This window comes from Leguminivora glycinivorella, chromosome 12, assembly GCF_023078275.1.
Source record: "Leguminivora glycinivorella isolate SPB_JAAS2020 chromosome 12, LegGlyc_1.1, whole genome shotgun sequence".
Classification (NCBI taxonomy): Eukaryota; Metazoa; Arthropoda; class Insecta; order Lepidoptera; family Tortricidae; genus Leguminivora; species Leguminivora glycinivorella.
This window is the reverse complement of record NC_062982.1, coordinates 19833846-19854057: the sequence shown is the minus strand read 5'-3', so window position 1 is coordinate 19854057 and position 20212 is coordinate 19833846. Positions and strand designations below refer to the sequence as shown.

Sequence of the window (20212 nt, the reverse complement as noted above, 5' to 3'; positions counted from 1 at the left end):
ATATTGAAAAAAAAAATTGGAAAAAAATGTAAGATTTTTTTTAAAAAAACTTCAATTTTCGTATCACACTGAATAACTGCAAAAAACGGTAGACACGATGTATAATCTCGATATATGAATTTTTTAAATTAAAGACAAATAGATTCATGATTATAAACTAAAAACCGAATTGAAATCGGATCAGTAGTTTTTAAGATACGAGTTGTCAAAGTTGGCTTAGTTTTTTTATATGGTCGCTTATAAATTCCTTAGCTAGAAAGTCAGAAACATTATATTTTTCTTACAGTTATAAGTATGCATTGGTAATAGACATTTCGATTCGGTTTTTAGTTTATAATCATGAATCTATTTGTCTTTAATTTAAAAAATTCATATATCGATATTATACATCGTGTCTACCGTTTTTTGCAGTTATTCAGTGTGATACGAAAATCTAAGTTTTTTTTTTAAACTTTTACATTTTTTTCCCAATTTTTTTCAATATTTTTTTTAAGTTACATGAGTCAATACCTTTCAACTGAAATATGTTTTGTCAAAAGCGGACGACGCACAAAAAATTAGATTTTTTTTTTCGGTTTTCGTAACAGACCTCGCTACGCTCGTCGTCCTAAGGGATGAAATTATGATATCCTCGGAATTTTTTACATTATTTTGAGTTCTACTATCACTATGTACTTTTCTGTGTAAGAAATATATATTATTTCTGACTTTCTGGCAAAGGAATTTCAAAGTGGCCATATAAAGCAAATTTTCCCAACTTTGGCAACTTGTATCTTAAGAAATGCTAATCCGATTTCGATGTGGTCTTTAGTTTTCAACTATGAATTTATCTGTCTTTGATTTAAAAAAACTCATATATCGACATTGTACAAAATTTGTCTGTCATTATTTGAAGTTATTCAGTGCGAGACGTAAATTTACTTTTTTTAATTTTTTTCTTACTTTTTTTAAAATAATTTTTGTTTCATTTTTTTTTAATTATATAAAGCAATATCTTTCATTTGAGATACGTTTTGTCAAAATCGGACGATACAATAAAAAGATAGAATTTTTTTTATTTTCATAAAACACCTCACTACGCTCGGTTTCCTAAGGGATGAAATTTCGATATCCTCGGAAAAAATCGTATACTATGATGTCTACTATCACCATGCAAAGCGGCTTGCTTCCATCCAAAAGTGCAGCTTTTGGCCAAAAATTCTCCATAACTATGACTAATAAGTTTACTTGTCATAATTTAAAAACAGATGAGACAGACATATCCAATGACAATAAGTCTACACCGTTTTCATGAACTGTCAAATCACCTCATACAACTTACGGCTGTAAGGCAACTAAGTAGGGTTTGTTATTGCAAATTAATTACATATTAATGATTTCTAGCCCGTAAGATATATATTTGCTTTAACAATGGATAGATATTTATGCGGATGAGAGTGTAATTTAGGTTTTTATAAGGAATCAAATCAAAAATTTTTAAGCGACCCGATCAGATATTTATCCGGATAAGGACCCCCTCACATCTACCGTCTTGCGATCGTAGCGTCGGGCCAACTGTATAACTAAGCCGGGCTGACGCGGCGGCTTTTTCCATACAGTTGGCCCGACGCTACGCTCGCGAGACGCTAGAAAGAGAGACGATGTTTTTGACGGTCACGGAGCATCACCAATTTTTGCCGGGAACATGTCGTCATATACTTATGGCCCCCTATAGAAAATCAGATATTTTTGCACGGCCGTTCATAGTCATTTTATGCTGGTCACCAGCTGGTATTCCATGAATATCTAGTTGAGTGGAGAAGTGCCATTCAAAACAAGCGCTTTCTAAACAACGATGTATTTAGGTACTTTATAATTATTATTGTTTTCAACTTACGGTTACGTGTTCGCGGTATGCACAGAGTAAATCTTTAATGAAATTGAGACATTGTTTTATATATACAATTAAATTTGAACCAGAAGCACTATACCTATACCCGCTCGCATTCCCTTTTTTTCTATTCTAAGTAAGAATCGATTAATAAGTATCTAAATATGTATGGATAAATTAAATTGTAATTGTTTACATACAACCTGTGAAGTTTGGTTGACAAAATTTGACGTAGGTGCTGTCATATATATTTTTAAAATGACGTACTGTTAATACCAGCGTAATGAAAATGTATTCCAATGAGTAAAAGAAAACATGAAACTTTTTTCAATTTAACCGAACTAGAATGAAATAATTTATACTCATTCGGTTGTGTTCGTTATTTTCTTTAATAATGTGATATATTTTTATTTATTTTTTATGCACAAGCCATGCACCTTTAAACTTTAAATGAGATTGGATCTCCACCTGACATATTTGATTTACCCTATTTATTTTGAGCACAGTTTTACACTGGTATGGTTTTTCGTGTACGTACACTATTTTCTGTCAAAATATTTGTCAAATTTAATTGTCAACACGGAGCGACCGGCGACACGTCTGCCTCCGATGAGCCGCTCACGGCGTCTAATCGAAAGGAGAATTCTGACAGCAATGGCGAATGTATGGAAATTTTACGATAGTTTAAATTTAAGGTAAAATTTCTGTGTTGCCTTTGAGAGGAAAAATATAAAAAACCTCAAACTTCTAGTCCATTTATCTGGCTTTTAGAATCACTTAATGTTATAACTAAAGTATTGAATTTTTTTAACAAAGTTTACTAAACGGCGACATACGTTTTTCTCATTTTGGGTCAACTTTGCGTGGGTTTATTTATTATACCCTTAATAATTAGAGATTCTGAATAGTCAAAAGTTGTAGATACACTCTTTAAGATAATAACTACATTTATTTTATTTCATTTTATTGAGAAATGTGAGCAGCATTTGTTAAACGCCGAATGCTCTTTTCGAGGATTTCGTACGACCCCCTCTTAAAGTATGTTCCAAGTAGGTAAGTGCTATAATTGTTTACCTATATAAAATGAAGATGCACAGGAAATTGTGAATTATGACTCATAAAAATATGTGAATTGCTTAGAAATAGGTGTTTATATTCTAAATTCCTAAAACAAAACATCGATTATTTGCCATTCATATTTTTACGGAATTAAATTAAGTTTCGAATCGATTTGTCAATTTTACATGAGAGATTTGCCTTGGGAACTAGGTATGCATTCTGTGGAAGTCTAGTAAACTAGTAAAAGTGTAAGACGACCAGATTTGCTAGAATGCGGGCCCCTTACAGCAATCGATAAGTGAGACAGTGAGACATTATGCTGGGAATCGACACAATTGTATCCACAAAATGTTAAAAGAAAACCTAAAATTAAAGTATTTTTTACCTAAATCAATATACGCTATTCAAATTGGGCCCTAATCTGAAGGTCATCGGAGTCACCTTCATAATACGCAGTTGCGGCATTACGCAGTATAAATCCGTATTAAACATATGTGGCGTTATATGCCTAAAGGGTGCTGATGCTGCATATGCAATAATGACCTTTTCATAAAAATCTATTGGAATTTTAGATGAAAAGGAATTTACGGAAGATGACCCCTCCCGTTAATTTCCTCCCTTCCCTTAAAGGACCCTTCCGCGATGGAAAGCTGCATTTAAATGCATTAATGAAGCTTGAGATGTAAGGGGCCTTTGTCAAATTTGGGGGTAGGAAATGGTTGAGAACCAGACCTTAATTGTGAACTTTTTATGAATAAAACATTGGCTCGTGTCGTTTCATTAATTAGTGAGGCTTGTCCAGTGTGCATAGCCGAATGCACAAACGCTCACGAATCGCTCACGATAATATCTCTTTCTTAGCTATCTATCTCTATCGCTCTTGCGTATCCTCCTTACCTCCCTTGTTGCACTGTTGTGCTATTAATAACTATGTTTATGCATTGTCATCACTCAATAAGGGGGGTTAAAACAAGCCCTAAAGCAGCTAAACTCACCTACACGAAGTAAGAATTCAATCTGATGACGACCGGTCTGGCACAGTCGGTTGTGACCCTGCCTGCTGCGCCGCGGTCCCGGGTTTGAATCCCGGTAAGGGCATTTATTTGTGTGATGAGCACAGATATTGTTCCTGAGTCATGGATGTTTTCTATGTATATAAGTATTTATATATTATATATATCGTTGTCTGAGTACCCACAACACAAGCCTTCTTGAGCTTACCGTGGGCCTCAGTCAATCTGTGTAAGAATGTCCTATAATATTTATTTATTTATTTATTTATTCTTGGAAGAATCACGGTGCCATTTCATAATACCAACATGAGAAATAACATTGCGAGACTTGCAATGCAAAGTATATCACTTAGCGAAACGTGCTCACGACAAATACATTAACATGTTATATTGTAATGTGCTAAACAGAGGTAAATAACGTAAAACAGTGTATCTTGAAAATAACACGATACGGCATAATTGTACACATGTCATAACATTACAACATTTGTGAGTAAAAAAACGTATGTAGAATCGTTGGTTCGTTTGTCTGTCGCATAAAAAGAACATAACATTATAAAATCGGCTGCAAATCTGTGATTTTGGCGCAATTTCAAATACATTATGAATAACTAGTTATTTACTATTATTTGTGAACCTGTTGTGTCCCACTGCTGGATTAATGCTCAGAAAGAAGCAACTAACTGAAGTAAACACAAAGATGGCTGGATATAGACTGATTTATTAAATAAGTAAACCTACCCACATAGGTATTTATAAATATGCTACATCTTCCCCTTAATGAAAGAAAGTAGTAAACTTAACTGACTAACGAGCTTATACTTACTTACTACATTAAAATATGAAGGCCTTTACACAATGCAAATATAGCTAATACATTTCACGAATACACTTGATTTTCAATCTTATTAGTCTTATTTTCATTCTTATTAGTTAATATTCAAAGTCCACTTTCGCTGGCCAGATTCGTGAGATGCAATATCTATAAGATTATTTAATCTTACGCATTGGCCGTATGTAGAGAATATCATCTATTTACTAAACTTATTTACTATACAATATTTTATATGTTTATCTTTCCTATCCTAAGAAGTTATTGCTTGGCACTAGTATTGTACCAAAACTTAATGATGCACATAACATAATAGATACACAAAATGTGTTAAGATTAAAATATTTAGAACACAATAACTTTCCATACAGTATTTATAAAAGCAAATAGCCACTTACATAATAGTAATGTTTAAAGTATTTATGGGGTAGCTCTTAATACGACATTAATAATAACTCATTTTTATTATAGCAGGTACCTAATCTGCTTTAAAAATTTCTAAGGTTTCTTTTATGCTACTACATACATAAGGTTCATTTTAGAATAACAATAAGATAGGTACACATCTTATTTTATCTCTAATTTTAGTTTTTGATAAACAGTGATTTCAGTTTACACACCTGTACATGACTTATAAAAATATCTAACCTTATCTTAACCTAATACATAACATTTGTTATTATTGTTTAAGCTTTTTCTTAGCCTCGATTGCAGCAGCTCGCGGTAAGCGCTGATTATTATTAGGCCCTGGAACAATTGACTGCTCGGCCTGAGAACGTGTGTCCTGCATCCGCCCCGCGGTGTCGGATGCCGCGTCAAGCGTTTCACCCATGTCGTCGTAAATGCTATCGTCATTAGAACACCCTGCATCATCACCGTCCAATACCTCATGAGATAATGTGGGAGACGCATCCTCGGGTTCTAGTTTGATCAGATGCCGCCTGTTTCTTCGATAACGCTTGCCTGAGGCATCCGTTACGAAGTAGGATCTTGGCTGCGGCGCCCGGCCCGCGACACGCGCCGCGCGCCTCCGCCCGCCGGCACCACTCCCGTCCATAGCGATGACGTCATCGCCCGGCTGCAACTCCGGCAAGGCTCGCGCCCGCTGGTCGTGCCATTGTTTACTACGCACCTGATTACGAACTATATTGTCATAGTCGACAGTGTTGTCCCTATCCGGTACTAGTTTATTCTCATGAATTGGCAATCGCGTATTTAATCGTCTGCCCATTAACAACTGTGCAGGACTAGCGATTCCATCCCTCGGCGTGGCCCGAAAATTCAATAAACCTAAATAAAAATCCGCACCTGAGTCCAATGATTTTTTTAAAATGCTTTTCACGGTCCTAATCATCCGTTCACTGCGCCCGTTAGACTGAGCGTAGTTAGGAGACGACGTGGAGTGCCTGAAGTTCCAAACCTCAGCAAACTTCTTGAACTCCCTTGACGAATATGCTGGACCGTTATCTGAGATGAGTTCTACTGGAATTCCGTGTCGAGCGAATTGATCCCTTAGTGCAAGGATAACAGAGGTCGAATTTATTGATCGTAAGGGACATACCTCGACAAAGTTTGAAAAGTAGTCCACTAAAAGCAAGTAGTTTTTACTTTTATACTCAAAAATGTCAGAACCAACTTTGACCCATGGCAGACCCGGTATGAGGTGCGGCACCATCGGCTCCCGCTGCGGCGCGGGCGTGTGCTGCGCGCAGGTGCGGCAGCGGCGCACGGCGCGCTCCACGTCGCGCGACATGCCCGGCCACCACATCACCTCCCTGGCGCGCCGCTTGCACCGGTCTATGCCGAGGTGGCCCTCGTGTACACGCGATATCATCTCTGACCTGAGACCGCTCGGAATAAACACCAGATTGTTCTTGAATATCACGCCCTCTGTATATTCAAAGCATTCCCTTGCGTCCCATAACGCTCGCACGGATTCATCAGACTCATGTTTCGAGACAGGCCATCCATTTTTCATATAATTTATTAAAACTTGACATTCCTTGTCTTCGCGAGTGAATTGTCTTACTGTATCCATCCTGCAATCACTTATGCGCACCAACCGCAACAGGAAACAGGTTTGGTCGTCTACTTCTTGTGATACCTTATCGCTCATTAAGTCTGGAAGGGCCGCACGAGACAATGTATCCGCGATGAACATGTACTTTCCTGGTTTGTATACCACAGAGAAATCATACCTTTGAACCCGCAACATCATACGCTGCAACCGAGCCGGTACCGCGTCCAGTGATTTTTTAAACAGCGCTTCCAGCGGTTTGTGGTCGGTCTCAACTACCACGTCCGATTTCCCAAATACATATTGATGAAACCTCTCGAGAGCGAACACAATGGCCAGCATCTCTTTCTCGATCTGCGCATAGCGCTGCTGGGTGTCGGTGAGCGTGGCAGAAGCGAACTCCACCGGCCGCTCCTGCTGCAGGATCACCGCGCCCAGGGCCTGGCTGCTGGAGTCCACGGAGAGCACGCAGGGCTGGTCGGGTGCGAACAGCGCCAGCACCGGCGCCTCACACAGCGCCTGCTTCAGCGCACGCACCACGCTCTCCTCGCACTCGCCCCAGCACCACTCGCTGTCTTTTTTAAGGAGATTTCTAAGCGGAGCTACTTGTTCTGAATAACACGGAATGAATTTGGCAACATAATTGATCATACCTAGAAACCTTTCCAAAGATTTCCTGTCACTGGGGCTGGGCATTTCTTTAATAGCTTTTAATTTGTGTTCGTCAATTTTAACCCCTTCAGAATTAAAAGTATGACCCAGATATGTTACCTCATTCACAGAAAATTCACATTTTTCTTTATTAAACTTTATACCTACTTGCCTTGCTCTTTCGAGCAAACTCCGCAATCGGTTGTCATGCTCCTCTTGCGTGCCTCCCCAAACGATGACGTCATCGACAAACGAATCTACACCTTCGAGGTCCTCCAGCAGCTGCCTTATTTTACTGTGAAACACTTCAGAAGCCGAATTAATTCCATACGGCAAACGTAAAAATTGGTACCTACCATATGGGGTACCAAATGTGCATAGATCAGCACTGTCATCGTCTAGCTGGATCATCCAGAACCCGGACCTAGCATCCAACTTACTGAAGTAGCACGCCCCCTTTAACTTTGTCGCAATTTCCATTACCGTGGGTAACGGGTAGTGCTGACGGCGTACTACACGATTCAAGGGCCGCGGATCGAGGCACACACGGAAACTCCCATCTTTTTTAGCAGCCATAACTATGGCATTTACCCACGACGTGGGGTGCGTCACTTTACGTATGACACCTAGGCTCTCCATGCGATTCAGCTCGGTCAACAGCTGATCCCTGACACCCAGCGGTATCCGGCGCACAGGACAAATGCACGGACAAGCATCGTTCTCAATAGGTATCTTATACTGACCCGGGAGTTTACCTAAACCACTAAACAAGTCAGAATAATCATCAATGTCTAACGAATAAATACGCTTTACGAGACCCAATTCTTTTAAAGCGTATTTTCCTAGTATACTTTCATAATCATCAGTGTCATTACCTACTATGACCATTTTCAACATATATTCTTGCTGCTTGTATATAAATTTAATGATACACGAACCAATGAAGGGAATAATATTACGACAATACGATTGGGCTTTTACACAATCGGTTCGTATATCTGACAGACTAAAACCTAATTTTACAAAATTAGATTTGGATATAACATTCAAATCAGCACCAGTATCCAATTTGAATTTATGTCTTACTAGTTTACCTGAACAAAATAACGGAAAAGATTCATACCACTCAGAGTCCTCGATGCGATTAATATCCTGTATAGTGTCCATATAATATAACTCGTCATCGTTCTCCTGTATCTGGTACACTTTGTTTGACTTACGACCGGGACACACTTTTTTAAAATGACCTCTTTGCCCGCACAAGAAACACTTTACACTTTTAGCCGCGCAACGAGCCCCGCCGTCACAATTACTTTCCGCACAAGATGCACATAATCGCTCCCTCGCGCCCGCGGCCGCTCCCGCGCCGCCAGCCGCCGCGCCGCCGCCGCCGGCCGCCGAGCGCGCGCCGCCGCGGCCTCCGCGCCAGCCCCGGCGCGCCGTCCCGCGTCCGTAACCCGAGCGATTCCTCAACACATCTACCGACAAACTGTCCACGGACTCCTTTTTTACGCCTTCGATCTCCCGGTTCTCTTCGCTTGTTATTTCACCCGCCTGACATATACGTATAGCTTTTTCTAATGTCAAGCCGTCTGTGCGCAAGAGTCTATCCCGTACTACGCTATCCTTGATCCCGCACACGATGCGATCGCGTAGCAAGCCATCTTCGAGTTTATCGAACTCGCACTGTTGACTAATTATCTTCAAAGCGGTTACGTATTCATCGATTCCTTCGCCCGCCTCCTGACTTCGTGTAAAAAACTTAAACCGCAACATAATAACGTTTGGTTTTGTGCCGAAATGCTGATCAAACTTTTCAATCACCTTATCTATGTTATCGCGGTCCTCTTTTTTGTCAAACTTCAAAGTGGTAAAAACATCGTACCCCTCGGGCCCAATCAGGTTTATTAATAAACTCGCTTGTAGATCCGTAGATTCCTTGTACACGCCCGACGCCTTCAAAAACACTTGAAACTGTTTTAACCATTTACGCCATGAATCAGCACGATTCGCCGGACCGCCTTCTAACGATAATTCCGCAGGAGGACGCGCGTGCTCCATTGTTGAAAACACGTATTTACTAAAAGTTCACTGGAATTGGTGTTAAGAGTTCGCACAAAACACTAAAATATATATTTTGTTAATTATTTCCGAGCACCGCTGCCATGTATTCCTATATTTGACGCAAATTTCATTTTAATTGGAGCGGTTTTGATAATATTTAATAGTAATAATAGGTAGTAGTTAGACCCAGCAGATAGATAGTATGAACCCGTAATATCAGTAGTGGTTAGTATATTTTGTAAAAAATAGGTCACAGAAGAACCTCAATCATGCCTGTCAAGATGACGAATACGGGAATCTCGATTTCTTTAGACGTAGACATATGTTACGTAAGTAATGTACACTCAGTTACGGCGCAAAAACGGGGTGTCTAAATAAATAAAGGAGGGGTTCTTGATACAGAACAATGGTGATGATCCTGTGTTACATATTTTCTTTGATATGTACTTAAGAACATCATCATCATCATCATCATCATAATATATCAACTCTTCTAATACAGAACTTCTTCCGGTCCTGAGCTAGTCTCGTCCAGTTGTGTTTGTGACCAGCAAGCGGATGTCGACCCAACGAGCCAAAGTTAAGTATTCTATGAAATGCTTACAAAATATAAGCGCATTTTTACTTGTGGTCAGTAAAACACGTATAATGTACATCATATTATGTAATTTATGTCCTTAACCTTGGAATCAGTACCCAAGAGCATTGGCTAGGATTGCTAGCTTCTATTTTATTGGCTTAACGGTAGACGATACACACCTCTAATATTCTCATCTCTATTTGTTTGCACCTAAAGTTTACATAATACAATGTCGTCAAAGTCAATGAAACACATGACGTAAATCCAAGTTTGTAGGATAAATTAGTACACTATGTATATAAATGAGCACGTGAGGGCGTATTAGCGGGCACATGAAAAAACTTCACAAATAATAGGATCTAGTTCGTGACAAAACAAAGGAACAATATACAGGGGGTGTCATTTTTATAACCGACAATATTTTCTAGATAAATTATTATGGACTGGATGTGTAAAATAATAATAAGTAGTGCAATTCCCGAAAAGTTTGTACATTTGGATCACGTCTTCGATTTTGATAAAAATTGGTAGGCTGATGGAGTACGTGATGCTGAGCAAGATCCACTAGGTTTCCCAAAATGTCCTAGGTTGATTGTATGAAACTTTCCTTTTTTTACCGAAAATGTATAGAAATCTGGTAACAAAAGAGGAGGGTTCATACAAACTACATAGGACATTTTGGGAAACCTAGTGGATCTTGTTCAGCATCACGTACTCTATCAGCCTACCAATTTTTATCAAAATCGGAGACGTGATCCAAATGTACAAACTTATCGGAAATTACTGAATAAATATTTCTATAAATGTTATCTATGTTTTACCGGATTCGTTCTGTCCAAAAATAGGTACTAGAGCAGTACGGCAGCCCGAGTTGTACCGGCGACTTTTGTGTCTTGGCCACGTTGTTTTTTGTACTGTGCTCTTCGGCATCCATAACGAATTTAGCCAGGTCTTTACTGTGCACTTGGTGTCCATAATTTATAGAAACGCTTGGTACAATTAAGGTATACAGGTACTTTTTAGAGTTCTGTATCAACTATACCTGTATGATCAACTCCTTCATTAATGCCGGTTATACATATAACGCCCTGTAGAGAAAATCAAAGACGGTGTGTGTTACTTTGAACCTCATAGAAATAATAATAAGGATAAATATGTTTCGTGTAAAGGTGTTTAGAACAATATTGGATACGCTATAATGGGTTCCATATAATTGGAATTGCAAAGCGTCTAGTGCAATTAACACTACGCCGCCATTTATTTTACGGTGACATTCTAATTGACTATGTCTCGTTGCTGTAATATTTCAAGCTGGAGGCGTTGTATGTCTGGAATCTTAACTAATGAATATTAATTAGTAGGTACAAAAGATATACATATGTTCCTATAGTATTTATTTTTCTGAGTGACACTGCTAAATACAATACCTTCTCAGAGAAAAATTGCTATCACGCTTACTTTGACAATTCTACCTGCTGCTGAAAGTTGAGCAGTTTCAGCAGCAGGTAATATTCTTCTCTTCGCACGTGTATCGTAGACGTTTTTCAGTACAGCCTCCGAAGTTTCGATCTGGCATACCTACTTACCTATATAATGAACGACTCCTCGCACTAGTGCGTAAAAAAACACCATCTGTACTGAAATAGAAGGTACATTACGATACAAGTGCGAAAAAAAGGAAAAGACTCCCTTCGGTCGTGTTTTAATTTATCGCCACTCGTTTCGAACTTCCTTTTTTACGCACTTGTATCGTAATGTACTATTTCAGTGCAATAAGTGGTTCATTATATGCCAGGTCGAAACTTCGGAGGGCCATCTGTACTGAAAAACGTCGTACGATACTCGTGCGAAAAGGAAATTCGTAACTTATGTCGATTTAAAACACTCCCTTCGGTCGTGTTTTAATTTAGCGCCACTCGTTTCGAACTTCCTTTTTCACGCACTTGTATCGTAATGTACTATTAAAAGTAAAAACACAAGTAGGTACTTCTCAACACTTCAACTTCAAAGAAAATATTGCCGAGGTACCCAAATGACGTTATCAACATGTTTTTAATTTTCGCGTTTTGAGCATAGACTAAACAATGTGTGTGTGCCACGTCTATGGCGAATTACTTTCTTAGTGTGTTTACATTTTGCATGCTAAACGGGTGTTGGAGATAACATCTGATCCAGCGTAATATAAAATATTCCTTTAGCTTATTTATTAATATCTGATTCTTCTTCTTCAGGTGCCATATCCTCTTCGGATGTCGGCTACCACAGACCGGAACTCCTCTCTATTTGCAGTTTTTCTGCCTAGCATGGCAGCGTCTATTCCCGTCCAGCTCCTAAGGTTATCCATCCGGGTTATTTTTCTTTTTCCTCTGCCCCTTTTGCCTTCGATTTTTCCTTCTATTATGCCTTTAACAATTTTGTATTTGTCATGTCTATATACATGTCCAAAATAAGCTGTTTTCCTTTTCATTATTGTAAGTACTAATTCTTGTTTCTTTTTCATTCTTTTTAGTACTTCTTGATTAGTAACTTTATCTTGCCAGGTTATCTTAAGCATGCGTCTATATATCCACATTTCGAAGGCATCAAGTTTTTTTAACATTTGTTTGGACAGAGTCCAACACTCCGATCCATACAGAAGTACTGACAATACATAGCATTTAACCATTCGCCATCTTAATTTTAAATTTATATCTTTGTTTAAGAAAAAAGACTTCATTTTCATAAATGTGCTTCGGGCAATTTCTATTCTAATTTTAATTTCTTTGCTTGGGTCCCATTCTTGGTTAACCCAGCAGCCTAGGTATTTATATTTTTCTACTCTTTCTATGTCCTCACCGTCAATTCTGACTGGTTCACACTGTTTCTTTTTCTTGCTAACCAACATAAATTTTGTTTTTGAAATATTCATCTTCAAGCCGTATTCTTTTACTTTGATGTTTAAGAGATTTAGTATGTGTTCAAGGTCTTCCTTTGATTCCGCCAAGATAGCTGTATCGTCGGCATATCTTATGTTATTTATTATGGTTCCATTTGATTTCACGCCAATGTTGATGTTATCTAAAGCTTCTCGAAAAATGAATTCTGAGTATAGATTGAACAGAGCTGGAGACAAAATGCATCCTTGCCTGACTCCTTTTAGTATATTGAGCTCTTCTGTGCAACATTGGCCAACTTTTATATGTGCAGTTTGCTTCCAATACAGGTTTTTCAGTACATAGAGGTCTTTGCTGTCTATCTCAGTTCTATTCAGTATCTCCATTAATTTATCATGTCTTACATTATCAAATGCTTTTTCGAAGTCTATGAAGCATATGAATACGTCTTTTTTAAATTCTAAACAATTTTGTACCAGTTACCAGTACCTGAACGGAAAGTAGAGCCTCTCTGGTTCCCAGTCCATTTCTGAATCCAAATTGTGTTTCACTGATGTGCTGGTCAATTTTGTTGTATATTCTATAATGAATTATCTTTAAAAATATCTTGAGAACATGACTCATTAGACTTATCAGCCTATGTTCACCGCATGATTTGGCGTTAAGTTTTTTGGGCAGGGGCAGGAAGGTGGATACTAGCCAGTCCTTAGGTAGGTTTCCGGTGTCATAAATTTTATTAAATAAGTTAGTTAAATTACGCATGCTATCCCTATTCAAAAGTTTAAGTATTTCAACATGAATTCCATCGGGGCCCACCGCTTTTCCATTCTTCATAGATCTAATTGCTCTTTCAACCTCTTCCACCAAGATTGGAGGACCTTCCAGGTCTTCCATTTCTTCTGTATTTTCATTCATTAGGGATCTGTCATCGTTGAAAAGATCTTGTATATATGTTGCCCAAATCTTACATTGCTTCTCTTTTTGTATAATGGGCTTATTACTATTGTCGACTAATTTTGAAGCCATTTTCTTTCTGTCCTTATTTGTGAACTCTTTAATTTTCTTGTGTAAGTTAAAGCTGTCATAACATCTATCTAACTTTTCTATTTCTATACATTTTTGTTGTAGATATGTATCTCTTTCCTTGCGGATTTTATTCCGTATTAATATATTTATTTGCTTATACTGGTTTTTATTATTCACGATTTTAAATTTCCTACGTTCTTCCATTAATACCAATATTTCATCTGTTATCCACTCTAAGTTTGTACTTTTATTTTTACTTCCTACACATTCTTTCGTTGCGTTTATAGATACAGTTTTTATACAATCCCATAGCTCCTCGATGTGCTCATTGTTGCTTGCAGATTCCAGATGTTCCTTTATGTGATGGTTGATGAACTTTTCTGTTGTCTGTTTAACGTGTGGTTGTTTCAGTTTACGTATATCAATTCTAGTGCTATTTTTGTCACTTAATTGTATTTTCTTTAACCTTATCTTAAACTTCGCCACCAGAGGGTTATGATCCGATCCTATGTCGGCCCCAGGATATGTTTTAACATTAAGAATAGCGTTTCTGTATCTGGATTTTATCATTATATAGTCTATTTGATTTCTCACTATCTTATCTGGTTTGTCCTGTGGCGATATCCATGTATACAATCTTCTTGGTGGATGTTGAAAAAATGTGTTGGTTACTATCATGTTATGTTCAATACAAAATTGTAGCATACGTTCTCCTCTATCATTTCGTTTGCCAAGACCAAAGGCTCCGATTGTTTTTTCGACTGCACCTTTGCCAATTTTAGCATTCATGTCTCCTATTACCATTGTTATCTCTTGGGAGTTGATACTGCTGATGATATCTTCTAGTTCTTTGTAGAATTTTTCTATTTCCTTATCATTACTTTGTGCTGTAGGAGCGTAGACTTGTATTAAGTTAAGTTTAAATGGAGCAGCATTTAATTGAAGAAGCATACACCTTTCGGAATATGGGATGAAATTAGTTACGTATTTCGCAAGTTCTTTTCTGACTAGAATACCCACACCTTAATAGTGATTTTTCTCAGCTGATGATTTCCCCGAATAGAATAAAGTTGTGTCGTTACTATTATGGATTCCATTATCGACCCATCTTATCTCACTAAGTCCCATAATATCTACTTTGAGCCTTTTCATTTCTTTAATGGCATTTTCTAGCTTACCTTCTCTTATCAGGCTTCTTACATTCCATGTAGCAATCTTCATAGTTTCGTTTTTCTTCTGTTTAAGTTTGATAGCATGATCTTCTCCAGTTACATATTTGTCATCATTCGGCCTGGATACCGAGTAACGCCGGGTGCTATCCGGATTGCATAGCTTCTCTTTATCTGCATGATCGAGTTCCATTATGTGGTTTTACTAGGAGCAAGGTTGATGCAGTGGGGCCCCACTTCCTTCTGCACCGTAGGGCTTTTTAGGAGATATTTGGTCCCCAAGGCCGCCTACTGTACCTCCTCTGTCCGGTTTCCCGGCCAGGGTTATGGGTATACCGCCATTGCTCGGTCGCCAGAGCCCCGTCCGTTGTCTAGCAGGGAGCACCGCGACGTCCTTAAGGACGCCGCCGTCAACAATCCAGATAGACTGTTGACGCGGGCAGGTGGGGTTGACAGTTGGGTCGGATAGATGTTAGTTCAATATCTGATTAATATAGATTATTAGAAGCTAGCAGCAGCTAAATATGCAGTCACATCACAGTGGAAAAATTGATTAGACTGCCATATAACACAGGATTTAACTTTTCAATAAACCACCTCAGTTTTGACAATTTGGTCCAAATTCCTAACTTGATGTTAAAATTGTCAAATATTATAGCAACAACCAAAGGCCGTAGCGCCATTTTCGACATTTTTCTTGATGGTTCTGAGGTACGTCTTTTTCTATCTGTCTGTATGGAATTATATACGTCTTTGAAGCTAATAAAATAATGCCAAAAATGTTCCCGATTATAATTGATCTATCTAGTTGTACGAGTATGTATACATACCTAGATATAGTGTTATTTGACAAGATTTATGTGTCATGCTGACGTAGCTTGTGCAAATACGCATTTCGTAAACTAGGGGTGATCGGGCCCAACGACCTCGTGTGTTCGTGTATGAAGAGCCAAATGTTCAGATAAACCAGTATGTGCGTCTAAGATGAATCACTGAGCCAAATCTACTGAATTTACTCGTACTACTTTACTTTTGCTTACTGATGTGCCGACGGAAAGTTTCCAAAATTCTGAAATTTTCACATAGGAAAACTTCGGAAACTTTCCATACTTTGTATGGACAATTGTATGATTTTCCATTTCATAAATTTCAATTCCCTTTATTTTTCGTGAAAGTTTCATGAATTTTTCAAGAAATTTAAGATTTTTTTACTTTTGCTTTGTCACAATTCACTACTTTTGCTTTGCCACAATAACTTGGATCTATTGGATCTTTTAAAGCTCGACACGAAACTAACTCTCATTGTCACAAAACTAACTCTGCCTGGCCTTTGCAAGGACAAGGTGTACGTGACAATGTTTTGACTCATCATTAATGCTAAATTTCCGGTGAAAATATGACGCTTTGCAACAACATTCTTCATTTATTCTAAACAAAATGTAAAGTCAGACAAGACAAAATTTAGGTAAGTGTTTATAAGACCGTGTATAAACAGATAGGATTATTTTATTATGTTAGTAGCGCATAATATCTATTGTTATTTCTTTTTCAAAATCTGTATAATATCGTCCTTAGGATGACAGGGCAAAAAAACAAAAATGTTAAATTTACATCTATATGAATGTATATGCAATATGCATGATCGATAGAGGAGTCCATATTCGGTTTTAACTAAACTAGCGTGCCTATTCTACCTACACTTTTTGAAGTTGCGTCTTCTAATCCAAAAATATCTTCCTTAAGGAAGAAGGCATAGAGATACATTGTGGTTCCAGACACTGTTCGACTCATCTAATACAAATTTTGTAAGGATTAGTAACACTGTTCCAAGTTCAATGCAAGTCGTCGAACTGCGAAAGTCGTAAATCTTAGAAGCTTTAGAATCGTTCATTTTCGATAAGGGGGATGTGATGCGTCTTTTATCCATACTAATAAATGGGCAAGTGTGTCTGTTTGTTTGTCCGTCATTCACGGCCACACGGTACGGAATTGACGAATTGATTTTTTAAGTGGAAATAGTTGAAGGGATGGAGAGTGACATAGGCTACTTTTTTCTCTTTCTAACGCGTGCGAAGCCTCGGGCAAAAGCTAGTAACTTATAGTGGTTAATAATTGTTTTGAAGTATTGGAAAGTGATTACTAGAGTTCAATAACGTTTACATATCTTTCATTTCCAACTAAAGTTTAGGTTCATGTTAAAATAAAATATTTTAAAGTTAGACTGATTATTTGTTTATTTAAACTTTATTGCACAAATAAACACTGGCAGGTACAAATGGCAGATTTAACGCCTTAAAGCATTCTCTACCAGTCAACCATTGAGTAAAACAGAGACAGTTTGGTGTGGTTTGGTTTGGTACATAAGATTAAATATTTCAAACTAGCTTTTTGCCCGCGGCTTCGCTCGTGTTAGAAAGAGACAAAAAGTAGCCTATGTCACTCTCCATACCTACAACTATCACTTAAAAAACACGACAATTCGTCGCTCCGTTTTGCCGTGAAAGACGGAGAAACAAACAGACACACACACTTTCCCATTTATAATATTAGTACGGATTAATTATGCCAATAATAATAACTTTATTGAATGACGTTCTACGGCATAGGGATCAGTTCAAACGTATTACTACCGAGAAATTCGTATAAAAAAAAAGTATGAGAGACCAAAATAGGGAAAATATTTGCTGCCAATGGAATGAGTACCTAGTAACATCTTCTGGGCGAACTCACTCCATCGTAGGCCACGTCTTTGCCTTTGGCTAGTCTGTGGACAAGAGTAAGCCCATTTATAATTTAATAAAAAAACCTTTGCTAACCTTCCAGAAGGCTGGTAAAGATTTTTACAATTATAATTTTGTTTTGAATACCCATTCAGGTTGTCTTTTTAGCAGTGAATTATGCTGTGGATTTTCTCCATTCTTATAATGCTCTTATAGCACAATTATCATGACATGTGCATATATCACATACAATCATACATACATACATATGTAGTTGCAGTGCATTTGTTCCGAGTCCGTGTTCATATCGGAAGTGTGACCTCGGTCGTCTGATGGATTGTCGTTGCCTTAACTAAAATTGATTAAGTTTATGCTTTATATTGTACTAGCTTTTGCCCGCGGCTTCGCTCGCGTTAGAAAGAGACAAAAAGTAGCCTATGTCACTTTCCAGCCCTACAACAGCTTCAACTATCTCCACTTAAAAAATCATGTCAATTCGTCGCTCCATTATGCCGTGAAAGACGGATAAACAAACAGACACACACACTTTCCCATGTATAATATAAGCAGGTATTGTATATATACATGTAAAACATATTAATATGATCACGACGCAAAGTATTCAAAACAAAAGAAGCATTTAGAGAAGAGTTACAATGTAACAAAAATTTTAATTTGCTAAAAAAAACTATAACTTGGTGTATGTATCACAACACAAGCCTTCTTGAGCTTACCGTGGGACTCAGTCAATCTATGTAAGATTGTCCTATAGTATTTATTTATTTACTAGCTTTTGCCCGCGGCTTTGCACGCGTTAAATTCGAAAATTACGGAATGCTCCATACAAACTTCCACCCCCTACTTTAGGGAAGTGGGGGGTTCTAAAAAGACAAAAAGTAGCCTATGTCACTCTCCATCTCTTCAACTATCTCCACTTAAAAAATCACGTCAATTCGTCGCTCCGTTTTGCCGTGAAAGATGGACAAACAAACAGACACGCATACTTTGCCATTTATAATATTAGTTTGGATTTATAATGTGAATGATTACATCGGGCCGAATACTTTTGTGAACTGTATAGATGTCTATTTGGAAAAGTATTCCAGGCTACAATAATTAATTAATTATTACTGAATTTTATGGTAGCAAAATTATTGAGGTTCTGCGAGAAGATGGATGTACGTCTTTCAACTGTTTATCATGTATAATATTTTTAAATTTTGTACCTACTTGTTTTTCGTTTTGCAGTGATTTAGTGTTTAATACTGTCATGCTGTATTGTATCACTATTTTTGAAATAAATTTAAATAAAAAGAAAGTACAGTCACCTTCTTTTCGAAGGCGTTAAACATAAGATGTGAAATGTTTTTATCGCATACAATAAGATTGTGTCAAATATTTGTGCAGAGATTTTCACTAGCCCGAGTCAGATGTCAAGGTTATAAGAACGATGACCCAATAAAAGGCAATTTTCCCGATCGCCTGATCAATCCCACGCATTCAGTAGTGCCTACACGATAAAAATATTAGCTTTGAGGGCTTAGGTCGGTATAAGCAGGCAGAGTAAATTATGACAAAAATAAATTAACCATGAAAACACTACTCTATACCTATTCCATTATTTATTATTTATGCACAAAATATGTTACCTACATTTATGTTGTGCAAAAAAGTTTAAAATGGTCAATGGACCTCGCGTTTTCGAGCAATCACAAACATATTTATTTCTTATTTATATACCTATCTATTTAATTGAACATACCTATATATCTAAATTGTTTTTAAAGACATCCATTGTGTGCCATTCTATTTATTTTAGTTAAAAAATGTTTCTCACTTCAGTTTCTTAGACACTAAATTTCTTTTCGTTTGGTGTAAAATAATTATTAATTTAAACTTTATTGCGCGATAGTAAACACATATTTCACAGTATATTATAAGAAAGAAAGAAAAAGCATTTATTAGCACAAAATACATACTTATTACTATCTTAAACTAAAACAATCGATAAAGTACGGCCGCTTTAGTACTTCAAGCTATTTTTTTTTATCAACGTACTGAACACTCACCTATTATATTACCTACAATACGAAAGCGACTCGACACGTCCTCATAACCGTCTAACTTATTTATAAACACTCCGATCCACTGTTTATTTACAAACGCTGTCATACATAACATACTCTCAATTTCGCGCCCATTACCAAACACCGGAACAGCTTTTTTACTATTTACATAATTAATCATAATCACTTGGGTACGAATAGTGAATTAAAAAAAAACTGGCGCCGGCGAGTCGGCGGGAGGGGGGGTTTGTGAGGTCAGCCTCGGTGCAACG

General features: G+C 37.5%; 1 protein-coding gene across 1 annotated transcript in view; it reads right to left on the bottom strand.

Moving 5' to 3' along the window:
• LOC125231724 (pre-mRNA-splicing factor ATP-dependent RNA helicase PRP16) overlaps window positions 1–20212 on the bottom strand; it is a 197650-nt gene that overhangs the window by 155843 nt on the left and 21595 nt on the right.